Here is a 9,150-nt window from a genome sequence, read left to right as displayed (position 1 = left end):
AAATGTGATCTATTCACTATTGTTACAGTATTACTTTACACTTTACTTGTCTATTTATTTGCCTTAACCAACAAGTTTTATGGTTTCACATGTTTTCATATAGCTGTTTAACCTCCTTTTATTTAAACTTGAAGACCTCCCATTAGCATTTCTTGGAAAGGTAATTCTAATGGTTGTGAACTCCCTCAGCATTTGTTTCTCAGAAAAAGTATGTCTCCTTCATTATTGAAGGACAGTTTTGCCAGGCTTTGTATTATTGGCTGGATTTTTTTCTTTCTGTATTTTGAATATATTACCCTACTCTTTTCTGGCCTGCAATATTCCTGATAAGAAGTCTACTGATAACCTTATAAGAGTGCCCTTTTACATGGCAATTTGTTTTTCCTTGCTGTTTTCAAAATTGTCTCTTTGTCTTTGACTTTTGCTAGCTTAATTATAAAGTGTCTCCATGTGTAATTCTTTTGGTTCATCTTATTGCTCATTTGTTGAACTTCCTGGATCTGCATGTCCATTTCATTCCCGAGATTTGGGAAGTTTTCATTCAGTATTTCTTTCAGTAAAACTTCTGCCCTTTTCTCTCTTAATTCTCCTTCTAGGATTCCATAATATAAATACTGGTCTGCTTGTTGGTTTCCCAAAGTCTCTTAAACATCCTGTTTTCTTTTGCATTCTTTTTTTCTTTTTTCTCCTCTGATAGGATGATTTCCAATAACCTTTCTTTGAGTTTGCTGATTCTTTCCCTGACTGATCTTGTCTGACGTTGAATCCATGTAGTAAGTTTTTCAGTTCAATTATAGTGTTCTTCAGCTCTATTATTTCTCTTTGATATTTTTTTATATTTTCTATCAGTTTGTTGAAATATTTACTTTGTTCATGCATTGTTCTCATGAACTCATTGATCAAATTTTAATGGTTGTTTAAATTTTCTCTGAGTTAAATTACATAACTCCACCTCATTAAAGTTCGTGCTTAGACATTTGTCTTGTTCCTTTGTTTGGAACATATTTTCCTGTTTATTCATTCTCCTTGATTCTTTGTATTGGTGTCTCTGAACTAGACAAAACAGCTACGTGTCTCAGTCTTCATAGACAAGATTCATGCAGGAAAGGATCCTTATCTGGTCCCTCAAAACTTTGTGCTAGATCAAACTGCCAACTTTGCTCTCAGAGACCTCCAGTCTTCTAGAACATGCAGAGCCCTGTTAGCACTCTAAGACGGGTAAAACAGATACTAGTGCCATGGGCAGACCCCAGTATATTCAGTCCATTGGATGTAAGGTCCAATCCTTCCTTCTTTCACAAGGGAGAATCTGAGACCTGAATTTTTTCTGCCCATTTAATTTGCATTGAACCTGTGGAATGTGGCTGTGGAATGTGGTGTTTGAGATGGCAATCTCAAAACACATTCTTTATTTTTAGTACCACCATAAAGATATGCTATGCTGAGTCCTGTCAACAATACAAGTTAGGAGAGATTAGCTAGTGTTTACAACAGTGTCCCCCAAGAATCAGAGCATTGGACCTATGGTCTGATCCTTTCTTTCCTTCCCAGGATGAAGCTGGGAGCTGCATTTGTTCTACTCACTCAGTTTGCACTGAAATGAAGAGTGGGTTCTTGGTGTGTGTTAGCTTGCTCTTTCTAATTGTACTCTTTTTTCTAAGTAGTCCTGTGAATCTATAGTATGCTGGTCCTGTCAGCCATCCAAAGCACATGAGACAGAAGTCAGTTCTTCAGACAGCCCCCAGAAGAATCGAAGTGTTAGATGTGTGGTCTCATTCTTCCCTTCCCTCCCCAGAGAAGAGCTGCGAGCTGGAGGTTTTCTCCCCATCATATGGTGCTGCAGCAGGGGAAGGGCTCTTGGTGGGAAAGAATCCCAATTTATCCTACCAACTTCATTGTGACTTGTTTCAATCTTGCCAGGATTCAGGAGAGCTGCAGTTAGTTTATGGATATTTCACAAGTGTATTTTCTTGTAGAATCATTGGATCCATGGAGGGAAGAAATGTCCAAGGCCTCATATTTCTGAAATCACTTTATTGACCATTTTAAAAAATAGGTTGTTTTTTAAAATTATTGTTGAATTTGTATATTTTGAAGAATAATTCATTATCAGATGTATGTTTTGCAAAGATTTTCTCCCAGTCTTTTGCTTGTTTTTTCATTCTCATAGCAGTGGCTTTCACAAAGAAAAAAATTTTATTACTTTAATTAAGTCTAATTTACCAAAATTTTCTTTCATGGATGGTGCTTTTGATGTTGTATCTATAAAGACATCACCAAACCCAGGTTCTCCTACATTTTCTCCTATGTTATCTTTTAGGACTTTTACAGTTTTACATTTTACATTTAGGTCAGGTATCTATTTTTAATTAAATCTGAGAAAGATAAGGTCTGTGTCTATATTTTTTTCTTGCATGTTGATGTTCAGTTGTTCTAACAGCATTTGTTGAAAGACTATCTTTGCTCCATTGTCAGTTAAGCTGACCACATTTGTGTAGGTTTACTTACGGGCTCTTTATTCTATTCTATTCTTCTATTTGTCTATGTTTTTTTCAGTAGATCACTGTCTTGATTATAATAGCTTTATAATAAGTCTTGAAGTTAGGTAGTGTCAATTCAGTTCTCTAATTTTTTTTCTCATTCAACTGTGCTGGCTATTCCTTTAATATGTAGAAAACTATAAAATTTACAATCAGTTTGTCAACATTCACAAAGTAATTTGCTATGATTTTGATTGGGATAGTTGAATATATAGATCAATTTGTGAAAAACTGGCATATTAACTATAATGAGTCTTCCTACCCATGAATATAAAATTATGTTTATTAAATTTTTATTTCATTTTGGACATATGAAATGGTTCACTTTAAGATTTTGGTCTCAGTTCTTTTCCTGTAAAGAGCACTGATTTTTGTTTATCAGTTAAATCATTTAATGGTTGTCTACTTGAATTTGTTTAGGCTTCATTTTACACTTTTATTACAACTTTTGTAATATCAAGAGGGTTCCAATGCCCTTCTAGTTTGCCATACCTAAACTCAAAAATGTGTCTCCCCTAGGTATCTTGGCATAGCTTGATTTTACGCTTTTATAAGTCAAGACTAAGATAAGCCTTATTGTAAGGCATTATCCTTACTCCTTGTGCAAAGTTTTTTGTGTTATTTCAGCTAGATGACCTGGGTATTAACAAGGCCCCTCCCCTGTGATTGGCATAGAACACCAATGTCTTCCCATATGCTTACTGTCTCTTTTACTCTCACCTGAGTGGCACCTCCTCTCTTGTAATCTTCAGATAGTATCACCCAAACATTCACAGCCCACTCCTTCACCAAAGACTAATGTGAAAACTCCAGACTTTTGTCATCTGATTCAGATCCTTTCCCTGTTGTGCATGCACCATAGTTTCCTTCCACTTTAGCTGCTGAGATCTCTAGTCTCTGCTTTCTGAGCTCATCATTAAATTCTCCTTGGGTTTGAGTTCCACATATTGCAATCTGACAATTGTCCCCAGTCAGAAATCTGTTGCCAATATAAGACTCATATCATGAATTCTCTTTCTTTAAATGATTGCAGTCTTATGCTACCAGTGGTTTAGTGCATCAACACTTTTGTCCAATGTTATGGTACTTTCAACTGGTATGGCAAGTCTGGTATCAGCTACTCTGTCATAAAAATAAATGGAAGTTTCTATATTATTTTTATCATATTTTTATTCAAATAGTATTATATTATTTTTTAAAACTCACATCACGGCATTGCTTTTTCTGTGGTATGTAAACCAAACTGATCCCATCTTATTAATCTTTAAATTTCAAGCAGATATTTTAAAATGCCATATCTGTTTTCAGATTTGTCTATTAAAGATACATATTTGCTTACAACCTCAAGTCTGGGTCATCTTTCATTTTCTGGATCGTTCAGCTGACCCCACCCATCTATCATTCAAATTAATTTTTATATATATTTAACTTGCTTCTAGTTAGGCTGACCTTGATGTCCTACAGCTTAGATTTATTATTGTTTAAAATCATCACTTAGTTAATAGTTTCATTTGATAAAATACCCTCTTTTCTCCTTATGCAAATACTATCTATGTTCTGCTTCCATTTTTAAATTCCTTCTTCTCTGAAGTACTGACAATATTTGTGCTTTATACCATATAATGCAACACTCACATACCACACTGTTATCTACTGTAGGTTAATTTATGTTAGTCTTACCTCTTCTACCAGATTTTAAGTTATTTGAGGAACGAGACTTCTAACTAACACAGTGTTGAACTCTATAACATTTAAACGGTCAATGGATCAGTCTTTGAGAAACACTGGATATAATTTTGTTCTCTTTAAGCAAAGCATTAGAAAATATGGGGATGAAAAGGCCCTACACACAGTAAATACAGAACGCAGGTCTCTTTGTTTTGATATGTTGCAGGATCAAACACTACTCCACTGGTTCTGTCTTACTCAGGAAACATGTTAAAATTGCATGTTACTGAGAAGAACCATCCAGAGATTTTCATTCAGTAGGTGATGATAGTGCCCAGAGATCTTATTTTTAAGTATTTCCACGTGAGTCTGATGCATCTGTTTTACTACGGAACTCAAAGGAAAAGACCACTAAGTTATGGTGTTGGCAATTACACTGAAAAACAAACTCAACAATTATGAGCAATGTTCTAAGATATGTGATAGAAAATAGAAGAACGGCTGCTAAAATTGTCTCTAGCTCTGAGGATATTTTTCCCCAAACATAGTAAATATTAGAAATCCATTGAGCTGGGTAGGCTCTATAGGTAATTTTCCATAAATCATTGAAGAAGGAGGCTAAAGACTAGGGTACACAAATACAAGAATTTAAATGAATATATACTTTAGAGGAAATAAATAAGGTAACACAAGCTTTAAATGATACACTAAACAAGATAGACTTAATAGATATTTCTAGGATATTCCATCCAAAAACAACAAAATACACTTTCTTCTCAAGTGCTCATGGAACATCCTCCAGGACAGATCATACTTTTGGTCACAAATCAAGCCTTGGTAAATTTAAGAAAATTGAAATCATATCAAGTAACTTTTCTGGCCACAACGCTATGAGACTAATATAAATTACAGGAAAAACTCTTTAAAATATACAAACACATGGAGGCTAAAAAATACACTACTAAATAACCAAAGGATTACTGAAGAAATCAAACAGGAAATCAAAAAATACCTAGAAACAAATGACAATGAAAACACGACAACCCTAAACCTATGGGATGCAGCAGAAGCAGTTATAAAAGATAAGTTTATAGCAACACAATCCTACCTCAAGAAACAAGAAACAACTCAAATAAACAATCTAACATTATACCTAAAGCAATTAGAGAAAGAAAAACGAACAAACAAAAAACCCCCAAAGTTAGCAGAAGGAAAGAAATCACAAAAATCAGATCAGAAATAAAAGAAAAGTAGTTGAAGGAAATAAACACAAAAGTCAATAAAACTAAAAACTGGTTCTATGAGAAGATAAACAAAATTGATAAACCATTAGCCAGACTCATCAAGAAAAAAGAGAGAAGACTCAAATCAATAGAATTTGAAATGATAAAGGAGAAGTAACAACTGACACTGCAGAAATAAAAAGGATCATGAGAGATTACTACAAGCAACTATATGCCAATAAAATGGACAACCTGGAAGAAAGGGGCAAATTCTTATAAAAGCACAACCTTCTAAGATGGAACCAGGAAAAAATAGAAAATATAAACAGACCAATCTTGAGCACTGAAATTGAGACTGTGATAAAAAATCTTCCAACAAACAAAAGCCCAGGACCAGATGCCTTCACAGGCGAATTCTATCAAACATTTAGAGAACAGCTAACACCTATCCTTTTCAAACTCTTCCAAATATAGTAGAAGGAGGAACACCCCCAAACTCATTCTACGAGACCCCATCACCCTGATACTAAAACCAGACAAAGATATCAAAATGAAAGGTAACTACAGGCCAGTATCACTGATGAACATAGATGCAAAAATCCTCAACAAAATAGTAGTGAGTAGAATCCAACAGCACATTAAAAGGATCATACACCAGGATAAATTGAGATTTATCTCAGGAATGCAAGGATTCTTCAATATACGCAAATAAATCAATGTGATACACCATATTAACAAATTGAAGGATAATACATCTCAATAGATGCAGAAAAATCATCTCAATAGATGCAGAAAAAAGTTTCGACAAAATTCAAAACTCATTTATAATAAAAACGCTCCAGAAAGTAGGCATAGAGGGCACTTATCTCAACACAATAAAGGCCATATATGACAAACCCACAGCCAACATCATTCTCAATGGTGAAAAACTGAAAACCTTTCTTCTAATATCAGGAACAAGAAGAGGTTGTCCACTCTCACGACTATTATTCAACATACTTTTGAAAGTTTTAGCCACAGCAATCAGAGAAGTAAAGGAAATAAAAGGAATCCAAATTGGAAAACAAGAATTACAGCTGTCACTGTTTGCAGATGACATGATAATATACATAGAGAATCCTAAAGATGCTAGCAGAAAACTACTAGAGCTAATCAATGAATTTGGTAAAGTAGCAGGATACAAAATTAATGCATAGAAATTTCATGCATTCCTATACACTAATGATGAAATATTTGATAGAGAAATTAAGGAAACCACTCCCCCATTTAGCACTGCAACAAAAATAATAAAATATCTAGGAATTAACCTACCTAAGGAGACAAAAGACGTGTATGCAGAAAACTTTAAGACAGTGATGAAAGAAATTAAAGATGATACAAACAGATGGAGAGATATACCATGTTCTTGGATTGGAAGAATCAACATTGTGAGAATGACTACTACCCAGAGAAATCTACAGATTCAATGCAATCCCTATCAAACTACCAAAGGCATTTTTCACAGAATTAGAACCAAAAATTTCACAATTTGTATGGAAACACAAAAGACCCTGAAGAGCCAAAGCAATGTAGACAAAGAAAAATGGAGCTGGAGGAATCTGGCTCCTGGATTTCTGACTATACTACAAAGCTTCAGTAATCAAGACAGTATGGTACTGTCACAAAAACAGAAAGATAGATCAATGGAATTGGATTGAAAGCCCAGAGTTAAATCCAAGCACCTATGGTCACCTTATTTTTGATAAAGGAGGCAAGAATATACAATGGAGGAGAAACAGCCTCTTCAATAAGTTGTGCTGTGAAAACTGGACAGCTCCATGTAAAAGAATGAAGTTAGAACACTCATAAACATCATACACGAAACTAAATTCAAAATGGATTAAAGACTTAAATGTAAGGCCACACAGTATAAATCTCTTAGATGAAAACATAGGCAGAACACTCTATGACATAAATCACAGCAAGATCTTTTTGACCCACCTCCTAGAGAAATGGAAATTAAAAAAATAAAACAAAAACAAAAACAAATGGGACCTAATGAAACTTAAAAGATTTTGCACAGCAAAGGAAACCATAAACAAGACCAAAAGACAACCCTCAGAATGGGAGAAAATATTTGTAAATGAAGCAAATGACAATGTACTTATCTCCAAAATTTACAAGCAGCTCATGCAGCTCAATATCAAAAAAACAAGCAACCCAATCCAAAAATGGGAAGAATACCTAAATAGATATTTCTCCAAAGAAGATATACAGATTGCGAACAAACACATGAAAGGATGCTCAACATCACTAAGCACTAGAGAAATGCAAATCAAAACTACAATGAAGTATCACCTCACACCAGTCAGAATGGCTATCATCAAAAATTCTACAAACAATAAATCCTGGAGAGGGTGTGGAGAAAAGGGAACCCTTTTGCACTGTTCGTGGGAATGTAAATTGATATAGCCACTATGGAGAACAGTATGGAGGTTCATTAAGAAACTAAAATAGAACTACCATACACCACAGCAATCCTACTACTGAGCAAACCAATCCTACCCTGAGAAAACCATAATTCAAAAAGAGTCATGTATCACAATGTCATTGCAGCTGTACTTACAATAGCCAGGACAGAGAAGCATCTTAAGTGTCCATCGACAGATGAGTGGATAAAGAAGGTGTGGCACATATATACAGTGGAATATTACTCAGACATAAAAAGTAAAGAAATTGCGTGCTTGTAGTGAGGTGGATGGACCTAGAGTCTGTCAGACAGAATGAAGTAAGTCAGAAAGAGACAATTACTGCATCCTAACACATATATATGGAACCAAAGAAAAACGATTCTGAAGGACCTAAGGGCAGGACAGGAGTAAAGATGCAGACGTAGAGAATGGACTTGAGGACATGGGGAGGGGGAAGGCTAAGCTGGGATGAAGTGAGAAAGTGGAATAGACATATATATACTACCAGATGTAAAATAGCTAGTGGGAAGCAGCTGCATAGCACAGAGAGATCAGCTCAGTGTTTTGTGACCACCTTGAGCAGTGGGATGGGGAGGATATGAGGGAGACACAAAAGGAAGGAGGTATGGGGATATATGTATATGTATAGCTGATTCACTTTGTTATAAAGCAGAAACTCACACACCATTGTAAAGCAATTATATTCCAATAAGGATGTTTAAAATATATATATATATATATATATATATATATATATATATATATATACTTTAAACCAAAATGAAATTGTTTTGTTACAGTAATTCTGGCAATACAAGCACAAAACTTAATTCTTCCCCTGGTTTCAGTTATGCATTCCTTCTCTGAGTGAAGTAGAGAAAGTAATTTAAATAACACATATTTTTGAAATAATTTATCTCCTTATTTCTTTCCTTTCTAGCTCATATACTCTTTTTTTATAAACTGCTTTATTATTTGTATTTCTTACAATACAATTATTTAAAAATAAATGTCTGTAATATTTGGAAAAATCTCACTAAAGCCTTGAGCTATAGAAAGACATGTCAAGGTGTAACAAAATGAGGGTTGGTATTTCTTTATTTCATTGATTAGCATTTGAGACAATTTTATATCTTATGGACAATAATCCAGTAGACATTTAATATACCTTAATAATATATAATATTTGATTTCTTCCATAATGCAATAATATAAATAGTGATCAGATGTTTCAGAAATTTTTATTGCTTTTTTTAAACTATATGTATA

This window comes from Phocoena phocoena, chromosome X (genome assembly GCF_963924675.1).
Source record: "Phocoena phocoena chromosome X, mPhoPho1.1, whole genome shotgun sequence".
NCBI classification, from domain to species: Eukaryota; Metazoa; Chordata; class Mammalia; order Artiodactyla; family Phocoenidae; genus Phocoena; species Phocoena phocoena.
This window is presented reverse-complemented; position numbering follows the sequence as displayed.